General features: G+C 42.7%; 1 protein-coding gene and 1 long non-coding RNA gene across 5 annotated transcripts in view; one reads left to right on the plus strand and one right to left on the minus strand.

Annotated features, from left to right (window-relative positions):
• MID2 (midline 2) overlaps positions 1-16,390 on the minus strand; it is a 177,151-nt gene that overhangs the window by 94,681 nt on the left and 66,080 nt on the right. The gene's annotated exons all lie outside the window — the stretch shown is intronic.
• LOC148129755 (uncharacterized) lies at positions 11,274-13,615 on the plus strand. The gene is made up of 3 exons (XR_015750746.1): positions 11,274-11,613; positions 13,126-13,345; positions 13,522-13,615. It is a non-coding gene; the product is annotated as an uncharacterized LOC148129755 (long non-coding RNA).

The raw sequence follows: 16,390 nt of genomic DNA on the forward strand, positions 1-16,390 counted from the left end.
TTCACACATGCGTGCGCACACACACATATACAGATTAGATATATAGGAAAGAGAGAGAGAGAGAGAGAGAATTTTTTTCACACAACAATTACAACATTCCAATGATCATGTGACCAAATTCAAATGCTTGGCAACTGAAGTAAATTGAGAAAGACTCGGGCTTAAGACTTCAAAGAACCACAAATAAATTGCGTTTAAGACCAAAACATTTAACCCTGGACATGACAGTTGAGATAAAAGAACACAGTAGCATCAAACAGAAAGCCTCTTTTAATGTAAATTGCTGTTTTCTCTTTAGCTACCCAACCAAGCATCTGTGCAAACTAGGAGAAATGCATTTGGAAAGACTGTCTTTTTTAAGATGCTCTCCTCTTCACTGAAGCCACATAAAACTCGTGTATTTGATCCGCCAGCAGAGATCTCAATCAAAAGGAGTCCTTCTTTCTGAAAGCCTCTGTCACACCGTTGGAGCTAATCTTTGCTACGGAGCCGTTTCTTTTCGGGTTCTTTTTTTCAATCTCCCAAACAGCAGATACTAATGCTTGCCCTGGCAAACAGGTGTGCAGTTTTCCCTCTAAGGAAAGCAGTAATAGTAACAATTTCTGAAAGCCCAACAAGGCTTTACAAAGCGTCCCCCCTGCACAGAAATCTGTTTTTATGCTCCTCGGAGAAACATCACCGGCCCTCTTTTGCAAGCTGATGAAACGACGTCACGCATCTCTCTTGCATTCAGAATGCATCCCATCGCACTGATTTTCACTATTCCAGCTGGTCTAGGAAATTGGTGCTATGGAGGGGGGAGGAAGAGGGTGTTGCCTATTAAGAAAAGACACCAGAAGCTTCTCTATCGCCTTCTCCGTGTGCTTGTAATGGGAGGTGAGAAATCTTAAGGTTCCTTCAACAGTTAGGTTGAAGGAGACCCCATAGAAAGGAATCTCTCTTAATAGGTCAATTCTTTTGTAAGATAAATTCCAGAATCAGAATAGGACCAGGTTCTGGGATCTCCAGCACTCTTTGTGGAACTGGAACCCCAGAACCTCTGATTATCTTTGCAACTGGTAGCATCATGATAGTCAACACTATTGCCTCCTAGCTTCTAGAGCAGGGGTGTGATGACCCAGGGTGTGGCACAAAGGCAACACAGTCAAATAATAGGAGTCACTTTATTATCTCCAACTTTGTCCCCAATGTCCAGGTTACCTTCTGGCTGGAGAAAAACTCCCAAGAACAGTCTTTGACTTCAGAAAATTAAGTCCAAAACATGGTCAACACAAACTGTAACTTAAGGTCCAAACAACCCAAACTGAAGTAATTAGTTTGGCAGTCCTGGAGCAAGAATTTCAGATTTGAAGGCATGGCAAAACTCAGTTGGGAAGACGCCAGGAACACAGATAAGCCACAACAACACAGGATAAAGTCACATTTGCTCCCAGCAGCTACTGCAGTCAGTATTCAGTTCTTTTAAACTTTCATTCCCAGATGTGGCTAATGAAGGAAATCAGGGCCCTTTCCTCCCCCATAAGTCATGCAACCCACCTTGCTCTCTCCTCCGTTCCTTCCTGCATGCCCTAGGATGAAGAGGGGGTGGGCCTGGATCTTCCTCTGAACTCCTTCTCCCTTGTTCTACCTCTTTCCTACTCTGCCCAGCTGGACTTTGCCCTTCCTCAGCCTCCTCCATAGCCAATGGAGCTACACTCTCATTCCCTGTCACTGTCCGGCTTCCTCCTTGGATTCAGACTCTAACAGGAGCATGACAAGGGGTGTCAAACTCAAGGCCTGGGGGCTAGATCAGGCTCATGGGGCCATGGTGGAAACAGCAAAGGACCAGCCGGCAGTGCCTCTGTCAGCGAAACGGGAGCTTGGGAGGACCGTGGGCAGCTCTCCCGAGCTCCGTTTTCTCTGGCAGAGGGTTGCAGGAGGCTGTTGCTGCCGAAAACAGAGCTTGGGAGCCTGTTTTCACTGACAGAGCACTCAGGCCCCACAGGCATAAGTGACGTTGAGCTGGCCATGCCTAGCCTGGCCCCCCCAAAGTCAAACACAACCCTGATGTGGCCCTCAACGAAATTGAGTTTGACAATCCTGTCCTAGAGTATTTCTATAAGCCATTTTTCACTTGACGATTTGCAAATATATTCAGGAGATCTCCATTCTTGGGACCATCGTGTACATAGTCACAATGCTTGAGGTTGACTCTTGATAGCATGATACCATCTCATTTTTAAAAAAAAACAACAATCAAAAGTTCTGAGAAAATAAAATGAGATAGAGCTTGGGTACCAAGGAAGCTTGAGCATGTTGTTGCTGCTGGACATTAGGTTGGGTGACTCCGAATTTACAGACCACAGAATGAGGAGTCAACTGTCAAAAGAGACTGGCCGAATGAACCATAGGAAGGAGTCAAGCAAGGAACTAGTCTGGAATCATTGCATAGGCACAAGAGGACAATATCCAACCCTCGTTGCTTGAATGCCAATGAACCTTATCTAGTGTGCCCCAAGGTGCAAACTGCCTGGAAAGATTCCTGTGTATTAGGCATAAGCCATAAAGCGGGTGATAGAACTCTTCACATGTGGATTTGGTTGCTCGCGCCTGGCAATGAGACTGCAATCTTTGGAGTCGTCTTCCTTTCCGTTTCTACATTGATTTGGATATGGGCTTCATTTCCAAGTACTTCACAATGTCCAGCACTGCCACATAAGCTTTATCTGGAAACTCCTGCCTGGATTTCCTTTCCTACCCTAGAAGTTGGATGAAATCCAGCTGGCAGCACTAAATGTGAGCTTTCCGTATCTTTGTCTCAATATTTTTTTAAAAGCGATGTTCCTCATCAAAGCTGGAAAAAAAAAAAACGTGGGGATCGTGGTGAGCTAGCATTAAAAAAAAACACTAAAAAAAAAAAAACCCTAGCTGACTTGCCAAGCAAGGAAGTCAATACTTTCCACCGACATTTTTGGCACTTGACACAAAGGCAAGAAACTGGGCCAAGAAATTAATTCCCTATATTCAGCAAATTTTTTGCAGCCCTAATAAAATGTTCAGTATTTGAGAGAGTCCTCTCTTGGGAAGTTTTATTGTAATTGTGTTTTGAGAGATACATTGTGCCTCATTTTTTTCCTGGACTGGTGGCCTTCAGAAATGGTGAGCAATATGTCTCTATCCTTCACCAAGTACATGCCACAAGTCCTCCAGTAATTAACTTACTAGTGAATTAGTAAGTTTAGTAGATTTAACCATTCATTGCAGGTGTTGTTTCATTTGATGGCTTCCCAAATATGCGTAGTCCTCGACTCACAACAGTTCATTTCAGGATGCTCAAAGTTATAATAGTTCTGAAAAAAGTTATTTTAGGATTGTTTTTCACACTTACGATCATTGGAACATCCCCAAAGTCATGTAATCAAAATCCAGATGTTTGGCAACTGGCATCTGGCATATACTTATAATAGTTGCAGTATCTCAGGGTCATGTGATTCCATTTTACAAACCTTTTGAGAAGCAAGTCAATGGGGAAGCCAGATTCATTACCCACCATGGTACTAACTTAACAGTTGCGGTGATTCACTAAACAATGAGGACAGGAAAGATCATAAAATGGGACAAAACTCACTTTAAAAATGTCTCATTTAGAAACCAAAACGTTGGTGTCAATTGTGATCATACGTCATGTGATGACCCAAAGAGCCTGGCACAAAGGCAACACAGTCAGATAAGCAATAAGAGTCACTTTATTATCTCCAACTTTGCCCCCAATGTCCAGGTTACCTTCGAGCTGGAGAAAAACTCTCAGGAACAGTCTTGGACTGCAGAAAATTAAGTCCAAAACATGGCCAACACAAACTGTAACTTAAGCTCCAAACAAGCCAAACTGAAGTAATTAGTTTGGCAGGCCAGGAGCAAGAATTTCAGACTTGAAGGCATGGCAAAACTCATACAGTTGGGAAGATACCAGGAACACAGATAAGCCACGACAATACAGGATAAAGTCACATTTGCTCCCAGCAGCCTGCCGCATGTAGTCTGCCTTTTTTATCAACTATCTTCCCAGCTGCAGCTAATGAAGGGAATCAGGGCCCTTTCCTCCCCCATAAGCCATGCAACCCATGTTGCTCCCTTCTCCATTCCCGCCTAGGATGAAGAGGGGGTGGGCCTGGGTCTTTCTCTGAATTCCCTCTACCTTGCTCCACCTCTCCCCTGCTCTGCCCTGCCAGACTTTGCCCTTCCCCAGTTTTTTCCACAGCCAGCAGAGCCACACTTCCACTCCCTGTCAGCTGTTCGGCTGACACATCAAGGACCACCGGTATCAGTTCCAGTTTACAGAGATTTAATGCCATTGTCCAGGGAAGATGACCAGATGGGCTGATTCCACTTTACTACAAGCTACATTAAGAGACCCAAAGGTGCTTTTTCAAAAGGCAACTGGACTTTCTTTGTTTTTCCTTGAAGAGGTTGCACTTCTCATCCAAGAAGCTTCTTCAGTTGGGACAACCATGCCGTGGATGATTGAAAATCTCCATAGATGTGCAAGTCTGACAGAACAATTCTCCTGCATTTCTTTATAACCCAAGTCACTGAGAATAGAATAGAATAACAGAATTGGAAGGGACCTTGGAGGTCTTCTAGTCCAACCCTCTGCTCAGGCAGGAAACCCTACACCACTTTAGACAAATGGTTACCCAAGCTCTTCTTAAAAACTTCCAGTGTTGGAGAATTCACAACTTATGGAGGGAAGTTGTTTCACTGGTTAATTGTTCTGTCAGGAAATCTCTCCTTAGTTCTAGGTTGCTTCTCTCCTTGATGAGTTTCCAACCATTATTTCTTGTCCTGCCTTCTGGAGCTTTGGAGAAGAGCTTGACTCCCTCTTCTTTGTGGCATCCCCTGAGATACTGGAACACTGCTATTGTGTCACCCCTAGTCCTTCTTTTCAACCTAAGGAACGTTCCTTCTGAGCTTCTTGACCTCCCCACTGTCCAACTGGGGGCTATGTTGCCTCTCAACTGATCATTTCCTGGGCAGCCTCCCTGGGACCAGACTCACCAAATCTTTCCCACATAACATTAGAGTAGGGATGTGTTGGGGACCCTGGATATGTTGCGGTTGTAGACTAAACACATTTCAGACTACCACCATGCCACCAGTCCTTCCCAGCAGCATTCCATAAGGATTCGTGGGCATGTTAGCTTGAGCTCTCTGCTCTCACAAGCGTGACTTGCAGAGCAATTATTTCTTACATTTATCACTCTTCTTATCTCCCAAGAGCCCAGCAGAGCTTGTAGCTGTCTGTGATAGGAAGTGACAGGGTAAGTCACCATCTGCCCCCAATGCACACAAACATTTCCCAGCAAAGTCCAAATCCTGGAACAAAATCTTGTCCCAGACTTGAGTTCCTCCTCTGACATTCACTTGAGAGCTTGGCTGAACTGCCAGAGAGAGAACTAAAACATATGATGAACGGTTGAAGGAACTGGGCATGGCTAGTCTAGTGAAAAGAAGGACCAGGGGAGACACGATAGCAGTCTTGCAATATTTAAGGGGCTGCCACAGAGAGGAGGAAGGGGTCAAGCTATCTTCCAAAGCACCTGAAAGCCAAACAAGGAATAATGGATGGAAACTGATCAAGGAGATATTCAATCTGGAAATAAGGAGACATTTTCTGACAATGAGAGCAATCAACCTGTGGAACAGAAGTTGCCTTCAGAAGTTGTGGGAGCTTCATCACTGGAGGCTTTCATGAAGAGACTAGATTGCCATCTGTCAGAAATGGTGTAGAGTCTCCTGCTTGGGAGAGGAGGGGGGGTTGGACTAGATGACCTACAAGGCCCCTTCTAATTCTGTTAATCTGTTAATCTTCAAAAGTGAGGCCTTTGGAATAGAAGCCTTAAAACACAGGATGTGTATCGCTCCTAGAAATGAGCCATCAACTCACCTCCTGAAGACTTAATCCAGATTAAATTAGGGCAAAGCATAAACTCATAGGATTTTGCCCACCAAATTCCTAGATACCAGAATGAAATTTCAACCAGATTCTAATGAAGTTGCTGATGCTATCCATCATGGTTTCTTCTCTACATAAAAGCACAGATGACGTGGAATGGTACCATAAATGAGTTCATATTAAACCACTGGCACAAGACAATGACAGATGCCCTTAATGGCTCCTTTTCCAGCACAGGGGAAGATGGGTTTGCAAAAAAAAACCTGGTTTCCTTCACAAATTTCACATCAACTATAATTCTCTTGAAAAATGACTGTACAGCTTCCCATAACTCAATTGTTTACAACAAAGCAGTCATCCAACAAATTGAAGCTTTTGGGACCGGTATAAATTCTTCTCACTTATCTGCCTTTACAACAGAAATAATAGGGATGGACGAGGAAAGGAAAGAATTTGACTGGACTTCACCATCCTGTGATTTTTATTTATTTATTCAGAGAGACACGGGTTTCCCACTAGAATAGCAAGAACAGCTTCACAAAACATCCAAGATCCATTGTTCTTGCATCATTTAAAAGCAACATACATAGAACAAAACTCTTGGGAGCCTCTTTTCCTGCTAGCCCAGAATGAGTACAATGGACTGAATATAAAATTAATCAGACCAACTTTCAAGAGTTTAAAAGAAACAAAGGATGAAGAATGTAGAAATGCCGCGTTTTGAATCTTACAGTGGAAAGGGGAATTCAGGAGAGGAACAATACCACATTCTCCACAGTTAGCTGAATAGGTTATATCAGACTCTGCTCAAAATGTTCAAGGTTATTTGTTTCCTTGACCTCCCCAACTGAAGCCTTGCAACTCTCTGCTCCCCCAAGTGGTGAGCAATTCCAAGGATTAAACCAAGAGTCTCCAAACTTGTCAACTTTAAAGACTTGTGGACTCCAACTCCCAGAATTGCCCAGCCTGCATGACTAGCTGAGGAATTCTGGGAGTTGAAAACGACAAATCTTAAAAGTTGCCAAGTTTGGAGACCCCTGGACCCCTTTGATCTGATTCCCTTTGATCTGGCTCTCTTTTGGAGAAGAAAGTGTTGGGAGGAGAGACCTACAGGATTTCTGCTGCATCTCATTAATCCACAAAGAAGGAAGATAAGAAGAAGGCAAGGGATTTGCGGGTGGGCAGTTTAAGTACCGGTACCAACCGAGAAATACCTCTCATCTTCCTTCAAAATATTTTTAGGTGTCTTCTGCTAACCCTCTGCTCTGTCTTAACCTTCTTCTACAGTTACAGCAATTTCCTGAATTTGGGGAAAGGTCGTGTGTTCTAAATGAATCCCCTCCCCACCCCAGTTTTTAACTCTACACTAGAGAGATTAAGAAACCAGCTTCTAATGACTAACTTTCATAAAGAGAAATAGCCAGATATAATAACCAGAGAAAGCAGCTTCAAACTGTGATTACTAGTCAATCTAGTTCAAACACATCTAGCCAGAAAAACAATATTTCTACAGTTTCATGGTCTCCAGGTTCATGCTGCCGAATACTGTGATTTTTTTTGACAGTTCTTCTTCCTCTTCTTCTCCTTCTCCCAGTCCCTCTCCCCTCTTCTTTTTCCTCTTCTTTCTCTTCTTTTTCTTTTCCTCCTCCTCCTTTTCTTCTTCCTCCTCCTCTTCCTCTCCTCTTCCTTTCTTCTTCTTTCTATATAAAGTTTCTATTAATAGAACAAGTTCTTCTCCTTCTTCTCCTCCTCCTCCCTTCTTCTTCCTCCTCTTCCTCCTTCTCTTTCTTCTCCTTCTCCTTCTTCCTAATTTTGAGAGCCATGAAACCAACAGCAGCACCCCATTTTCTTCCTGATATCTGAACCTTTCTCTTCTCAACTCAGAATCTGCCCCCACAAATGCAATCCATATAAATGTATGTATATATTTTAATTAGCCCTTTTCCAAATGCCTGCATTTTTGAACAATTTTTTTCCTCTCCTCTCCAGGCTCTAATGAGAGTGGTTGCTTTGAAGTGTCTCCCAAGAGAAGTTTCATAACCCTGTTAATCTTTGGGAAGGCATGAAAGACCTAGAAGTTCCTCCACTTTTGGAGCCAGGAGGCTAAATCAGGTCCTGTTGACTGATCTGTTTGATTCCAGTTCTTGGACTGGAAATAGAATATTCTTTCACCTGATGCATACCTTTTTATCTTGTTTTTTTCCTGGATATTAGTGAAGGTACATTATGTTTTTGTTTCAGTTGTAATCCGTGTTCACCATCTACAGTAGAATGACTGTACTGGGAGATGCATGGCTATATAAATTGTTTAAATGAATATAAATAAATAAATTGAAATGCCCGAGTTGCAGCTAATGTTGTCATCCACTGAAAATCACACTTTTGTCCTGCTGAGAGACAGCATCCAAGACACCAATCAAGGAAGGTGGTGCATTAAAACTTGAACTGAACTTATTCCTCCCATTTTCTCAACATCAGTCTTTCATCTGTATGAAAACAGCTATCATGTCTTTCCTTCACATCTTCACTGAGAAAATAAAGAGGACTCTGGATTAAAGGAACCATTGCCTAGTCTACCAAGAGGACTAGAAAAGGTTTAAAAAGTGAGCTAGAGATTAATCGGATAATGTTATGGATACTTACAAAAAATTATTCTACGTAGAATGAGGAGCGGGACTAGTTCAACCCATGGGGATGCTGTGACGATCATAAGTGTGAGGATTGGTTATAAGTCCCATTTTCAGTGCCATTGTAACTTTGAACTAAACCCATGGTGGCAAGGATGAGGTGTATAAGCAAGGTTTTCAAGAAAAACAGAAAACTAAGAGAAGGCAAAGAAAACAATGCTGGGCTTTATTTATAGCCCTGCTTTCCACTGATCTTGGGGAGCAAAGTTACAATTTATTGGAATGGTTTAGCCAGAGTGTAGAGAAAAGTAATTTTACATTATTGAGTTCGTTGAACTGGTAAGCCACCCTTTCTTTCTGTGAAAATGAGCACCGCTGGTTCCTTGACCTGAAGCTCCTCAGATAAAATCATTTCCAGTCCTTTAGCTCCATCAAGTCCTCTAATCTTCTCAGGGAAGCTTCTTAATTTATTTTTAAATATAATTTTTAATTAAATGTTTTTTAAAGGAAGATTAAAAACAAATATGAACTCATATAAAGGACGAAATCAAAGAGAATAGCAGTAACTGTGAGAGATCTTGGAATCTTAGGAGACAACCAATTAAATATGAGCCAACAGTGTGCGGTGGCAGCAAAAAAAGACAATGCAATCCTAATTTGCATTGACAGAGGGATACAATCAATTTCAAGGGAGGTACTAATACCACTCTATAAAGCTTTAATAAGACCACACCTAGAGTACTGCATCCAGTTTTGGTCACCACACTATAAAAGAGATGTTGAGACTCTAGAAAGAGTGCAGAGAAGAGCAACTGGGATGATTTGGGGACTGGAGACTAAAACATACAAGCCCAACAAGAACTGGGCTTGGCTAGTTTAGTGAAGAGAAGAACCAGGGGAGACAGGATAGCAGTCTTCCAATATTTGAGGGGCTGCCACAGAGAGGAGGGAGATAGAGCTATTTTCCAAAGCACCCGAAGGCCAGACAAGGAATAATGAATGGAAACTGAACCAGGAGAGGCTTAACCTGGAAATAAAGAGACACGTTCTGACAGTGAGAACAATCAATCAATGGAACAGAAGTTTGCCTTCAGAAGTTGTGGGAGTTTCATCCCTAGAGACTTTCAAGAAGAGACTGGACTTCCATCTGTCAGAAATGGTGTAGGGTCTCCTGCTTGGAAGGGGAGTGGGGTTGCACTAGATGACCTACAAGGCCCTTTCCAACTCTGTTAATTGTTAGAAAGCGAACCATGCAAGAAAGAAAGAAAAAAGGAGAAGAAAAATAGAAAATAAAGAAAAAAGTTACAATGTACTTTCCAATCTACTTCTACAACAGTTATAAGTACAATTTTAAATCTACCTCTTAGTCTATGGTTACAACATAACTCTCATCTTTCTATAATCTATTCTGTTTAATCATCAAAACCATAAATCATGCAAAAAAAAATTTCTGAGGGTTTCTAGTCAGCAATAAACATAAATATTCTCTTTTCTCTATCAAAGAAGTTAATTTAGCCATCTCAGCAAGTTCCATCTCCTTCACCAACCATGCCAAATTGTCTATGGAGATTCTCAATCATCCAGATCATGGTTGTCCCAAAGATATTTTATTTTTTTGCTAAACAGCAACTGGCCTTTCTTTTGGTTTCCTTTGAAAACATTTCACTTCTCATCCAAGATGCTTCTTTAGTTCAGAACTAAAGACATTTCTTGGATGTCCCAAAGATGCTTTTTCAAAAGGCAACTAGACTTTATTTGTAAATTTACCTTTTGAAAAAACCACCTTTGGGACAGCCATGATCTGGATGACTGGGAATCTCCACAGACAAGCTTCTTGGATGAGAAGTGATACATTTGCGATGAAAAAAACCAAGAAAATCCAATTGCCTTTTGGGGGAAAAAAAAAAAAAGCTCCTTGGGAACGGTAATGCCAAATCTTTCCATTTCTGTGCATACAATAATCTTGCTGCAGTTATCATGTAAAAAGACAGAATTCCATAACTTTATTGCAACTGCCTATCCATCACTCCCAAAGTGGGGAACAAAGCCTCAGGTCTCCACTGCCTATTAATCTTTAAATTCCTCTAAATCAGTGTATGTATTTGAATCCAGGATTTTATAGCTTTTTTACATGTCCACCAAATGTAATAAAATGTCCCCTTTTTAGGCCATTCCCAGCCTAAATATGAAGTGCCTTAATACACGCTAGACAAATTGCTCTGCTGATATATATCAACGGTATCCAGTAAAGTTTTTTCTGATAACCCTCATCTATGGAATGCTCTCAGCAATTCTATATTATTATTTTTTACTGGGGGGAAAAAAAATTTAAATCCCCTCGAGCCCTTTCAACTGTTTAAGAATCTAAAACTGGTTTAATTCTTACTATTGCTGGAGCATTGTTGGCTTCTTGTTACTCTGTTTTTATTCTCGGCTGGGAAAGTTTTTATGCTTCATTTGCGTTTGCTTTCATTGACAGCTGTGTTTTATTACGATTGCAAGTCAGCGAGAGAATTTAAATATTGGGTGGTGGATAAATACTGTGAATGCATAAATGTACAACCTCAGGCTGTAAACTGGCAATTGGAAGGGGAGGGGGAGGGTTGCAGCTGAAGCTGTTGGGACACTTTCCTTCCCAAGTTGTGCATGCACACACCCTTTCTTTCTGCCCTCTAAACTGATCCAACAAGTTTTCAAACTTGCTGGAAGCCTCTACCAAGCTTCATAAATGCATCATAAGCAGAAAACTTTCTTCAACAACACTGCTAGCTGCAGAGGGCAAGGGAAGAAATTTAACCTACTTGTGAAAAGGTTGTATTTCAAAACGTATGTTTACTTCCAGCATACATAAATACATCAACCCTACAAGACCTTGATAAAGGCAGGCGTGAGCAGGCGTATCAGGAAAGGAAACCTGGAGTAAAATTTTGGCCTTACAATGGATGTTCTTAAATTCCTGTCTTAATTATTAGCCCTCCTAAACTTAAGTAGCTTCCCAGGCAGGTTCGTACAGCTCAACCGTGTTCCTAATCCCTTCATGCTTGTTGTCCTAAGGTAATTTCAAATTTATATGGTGTTTATTTTTATTTCATTGTCAAATTTAGAGATCACCCATCTCACACAAAAAGACTCTCCTCCCTCTCAGGAGACTGTTAAAACTCTCCTTCTGCCTATTCACCTGTTTGTAACCTTCAGCTGGGTGAAATGGTGCACCATAGGACAAAAAAATCTACTTCAAATGAGCTAATTCACAGGATGCATTCAAAATCCAGGGCCCATGACTTCCAAAGGACTGAAATTTGGTAAAGCTGTGGCTGCTTTGGACTAGAAGACCTCCATGGTTATTCTATATTCTCCTTTCAGTACTGCCACATTGTCATGCAGTTGTGGTCACATGATCATTATTTCCAACATTCCCTGCCAGATTCCCATGAGAAAAGTCATTGGGGAAGACAGCAGGAAGTCAGAAGTCAGTCCTTTTTTTTTCCATCCTAGGAAATTCTGTTTCTCTGTTTAGGAAAAGAAATATTCTGAAACAATGCTCCCACAGTGCAGTGGTGGGATTCAAATTTTTTTACTATCAGTTCTGTGGGCGTGGCAGGGGAAGGATATGGTAAAATCTCCAGTCAGATGTGATATTTGCCGGTTCTCCAAATTACTTAAAATTTCTGCTACAAGTTCTCAAGAACTGGTCAGAACCTGCTGAATCCCACCTCTGGTCCAGTATCTTCTAAAAATTCAAATGTTGGCATCTAATAGCTTTGGTTTTTTTCCAGGCTAGCCTAATACATAAAGTTCAGGAAAACAAACAGTGTCCAAGGACCCAGGGATTAAAAGCCAATATTTAAAGGCACCATGCCATTACAAAACAATTTTCCGTCTTGCTTTAATTCAAACAGGGCTTTCGTAATTGCCCTCATAACTCTCTCACATCAGTAAAAATGGAGAGGTTTGACTCTCTATTACGAGAGTTTAAAATGCACTGGACATGAATTTGTGACAGAATTTCGTTTTTCAGAGGCAGCTTCTTCTTGTCGCATGAAGTCACTGAGTGAGTCATCTTCTTTCAACACCCCACTTTTCCTCCCCGCTGACTATTAATTTTGGGAATTAGAAATGAGATGAAAGGTTTGGAGGAAAGTTTAAGACAACAATTATTCAACAGAAAGAAGGATGAGGGAAGGCCCACTTACATGGATTTTCCCTTCAACTTCTTTGTTTCCCTATCTCTTATTTTCTATCTTTGTTCTTGTTTGTTTTTTTATACGTTTTTCTGACATTAAGCATTTCTAATAAAAGGAGGGGGGAGAAAACATTCATTGGTTTTTAGACATCTCTAGTTAAGAGAGACAGAAAAACACCCTGCACAAATGCACAAGTCTATATTGAGCTCTGTTTATTTGTGCTGGAAAAAAAAAATCAGAAAATAAAGAAATCAGCTGAAAGATCTCTAACTTTACAAAAGCTCTCCAGGAAGCAAGGATGATCTGATCATAAGCGGTGCTCCATAATTGAAAACTGCAATCTATCTAAGAATTGAAACTGTTTTTCCACGCTATTTTGTAGTGATCGAGACAATTATAACAGCAGGAGGTGTCCAGTTGTGAAGAGCATCAAAAGGGTGGCATGGACAACACAATTATAACTGCTATGGTGGCCCAGCTGTGGTGGCACAATGGTTAGAATGCAGTACTGTAAGCTACTTCAGTTGACTGCTGGCTACCAGGCGTTTGGCAGTTCGAATCTCACCAGGCTCAAGGTTGACTCAGCATTCCATCGTTCTGAGGTGGGTAAAATGAGGACCCAGATAGTCGGAGGTGATAGGCTGACTCTGTAAATCGCTTAGAGAGGGCTGTAAAAGCACTGTGAAGTGGTATATAAGTCTAAATGCTTCCTTCCTTCCTTCCTTCCTTCCTTCCTTCCTTCCTTCCTTCCTTCCTTCCTTCCTTCCTTCCTTTCCAGTGGTTAGAATGCAGTATTGCAGGCTGACTCTACTCACTGCCAGCAGCTCGATCCTGACTGGCTCAAGGTTGACTCAGCCTTCCAGCCTTCCAAAGTGGGTGAAATGAGGACCCAGATCGTTGGTGGCAAGAGGCTGACTCTGTAAACTGGTTGGAGAGGGCTGTAAAGCACTTTGAACTGGTATATAAGTCCACGTGCTACTGCTCTAATGCCACCTCCATCCTCTGGGAATGGGAAGCATACAAAAATAGTAGTATAATAGAAGGGGGGCAGCACCTGACCGATCTCAAGAGAAGTTATCCAGGAAGCCAGGTCAATCTGACCCCACCCACATATAACATAGCCCCACCTCCTTTGCATCTGTCCCACCCACCAAACGGTGCAGCTTTCCAGCTACCCTGCAACAGCTCACTCCAAAGCAATAACTTGCATGATGTAAGTTGGTACGGGATAAAAAAAGAAGGGGGGAAAAAAAACCTCTCCCTTAACTGAATAGCAGTCGAATAAGATAGCAAGCCGAGCTTTCATTGGCTCATTTTCAAAAATGACAAATGGGATGATGGTTTGTTCCACGGCTTCGAAGGGGAAGCAGACCAGAGCCAGTGACAGTCTGATGCCTTCTCCATTGCAACGCACGACGGTCCAGGCTCACAGAGAAGAGTCAGGCTTAATGGGTTGGGAGGAGCATTCGTGGCCAGTTCTGTATTTAAAAATAACATCTCAGCAAGGGAAACCAGGCAGCATTCCTGAATTGGAGCCCTCCAGATGTGCTGGACGGAGCTCTCCTCCTTGTTAGACAATGCCCACGTTGCTGCCTGTAAAGTCTAAACATCTGGCTTCACAGCTGCCTTGTTACAGCTCACCACCGGTTACCAGTTACCGGTTACGCTAAGGGTGGTTGATGCAAAAGGAGCGAAACGAGAAAAAGGCAGCAGGTAACTCTTCTCGAATTGCACTGAGCGAGCAACTCTTTAATTCCATTATTTATTGTGTGCCACTCGGAGAAACGAGGAGTTAAAATGCTTTCAATAAAACACACCGCCTTGTCAGGTCGTGTCGGTTGCAGAGAAGACAACCATGAAGCATATCCTAGTTTTCTAAAATGCTGGAAAATTAGAACATGGATTTCCTGGAACATTTTTGTGATAAAGACATTCTCGCGTCCTTCCCTTCCTTTCGTTCCCCTCCCGGCCCCTTTTGCAATTTGCTCGAGTGATCAAGAAGCAGTGAGAAGAGCGAGCAAGGGCCCTTTAAAAGCATGGTGGGCACTTGATAAAAGTAACATTCATCAAAGGGGGGGAGGGAGGGAGGGACGGTCCAAAATGCACCCATTCACAGCACCTCAGGGCACCCTGACAATTAAGCAACACTAGTTAGTTTCTCCAGTTAGGGAAGGGGTGTCAAACTCAATGCCTGGATCCGGTCCATGAGTGTTCTGACCAAGGCTTCCCGAGACTGTAATTAAGCACATGCTTAATTAAAACAAATCTTGTTTCATTTCAACACTGGGAATTATTTTCATTCCCAGCTGGCAATGAGTCCCAAACAGTCCCTCGAGATAAGCACCCACCTTTATCTCCTTTGAATTGCTGCCAACAGCTAGAGTGCCAAATGCACTATAAAAAAAAACCAATCAAAGTACAAAGTCCACACAGAGCTTCAAGGATTCATCTGAACAGAATGAATGACTTTGCTTCCTGCAAAGGTTTCTCTACCTTTGCCTATCCTTTATGCCTTAGGGGAGGGGCAATTACCTCCCAGCCTTACTCCCGAGTTGTCCCTTTTGTCTCAGCTGCTCATCTTCTAGCAGCTCTGTGCACATGCACACTGGGAACAGGCTCCCCTTGTTCCTCGGCCTCACTGCTGCCAGACTCCGGAGGTTCCGGAGTCAGCACCCCATTCCCAGGTGGTCCTGGCCCCATCTCTGCATCAGATGCAGGACCCTCGTCTGAGTCCTTCCCAGTCTCCCGGACTGGTTCCCATTCTTCCCCACTGTCCGCTTCCGCTTCCGTCTGCACAGGCTGCCGGCAAACCACAACAGTGAGGTGCTTAGATCCAGCCCATGGGGCCACCCTGAAAATAGCAAAGGACTGGCCCACAGTGCCTCTGCCAGCAAAAATGGAGCTTGCAAGGGCTGAGTGCAGCCCTCCTGAGCTCCGTTTTCGCTGGCAGAGGGTTGCAGGAGGCAGTTGAAGCCGAAAACGGAGCTCAGGAGCTCATTTTCTTCTGGCAGGGCACTCGGACTGCCATAGGAGCCCCCTGACACAAATGACATCATGCTGGCCACACCCACCCCGCCCACACCCACCCCAGCCCCCTGAGGTCAAACACAACTCTAATGCAGCCCTCAATGAGATTGAGTTTGACACCCCTGAATTAGGGGGACCGGAGAGCAAGAAAGGAAGGTTCGTGGAATAAACGTTGCTCTTAAAAGTTGTGGAATTTATCACTCTTGGAGGACAAACAGGGTTTCTGTGCAACATTATTTGTTTGTGCCAGATCGATAGAGACAGGGCCCATTTGTGCAGAACACTAAGCTGAAAATCTTCCAAATTCAGCATCGCCATGCAATCATCCCTGCTTCTAATGTCTCCTTCTCAGCTAAGCTAGCCAGGAATTTACAGCAGGATAGAAATGTTTAACCTTCTATCCAAACCCAGGTCTTAAGAGCCAACTTCTACAACAAGATCTGAATTCAGATGTTGATTTCATACTCTGGCTTGCTGGAAGACCTGCAGGATAGGGAACTTGGGTGTAACGTTAAGCATTAAATTTAAATGATTCAGTTAAATTGTCCTTTAGCCTCATTTTCTTCTTGTGCTGTATCCGTCATCAGACATTGGCGATCATGTTGGCAATCCTATTTTTA

The sequence above is a fragment of the Notechis scutatus genome, chromosome 10 (assembly GCF_049901735.1).
Source record: "Notechis scutatus isolate UNSWTSFEM ecotype Mainland chromosome 10, rNotScu1.2, whole genome shotgun sequence".
Classification (NCBI taxonomy): Eukaryota; Metazoa; Chordata; class Lepidosauria; order Squamata; family Elapidae; genus Notechis; species Notechis scutatus.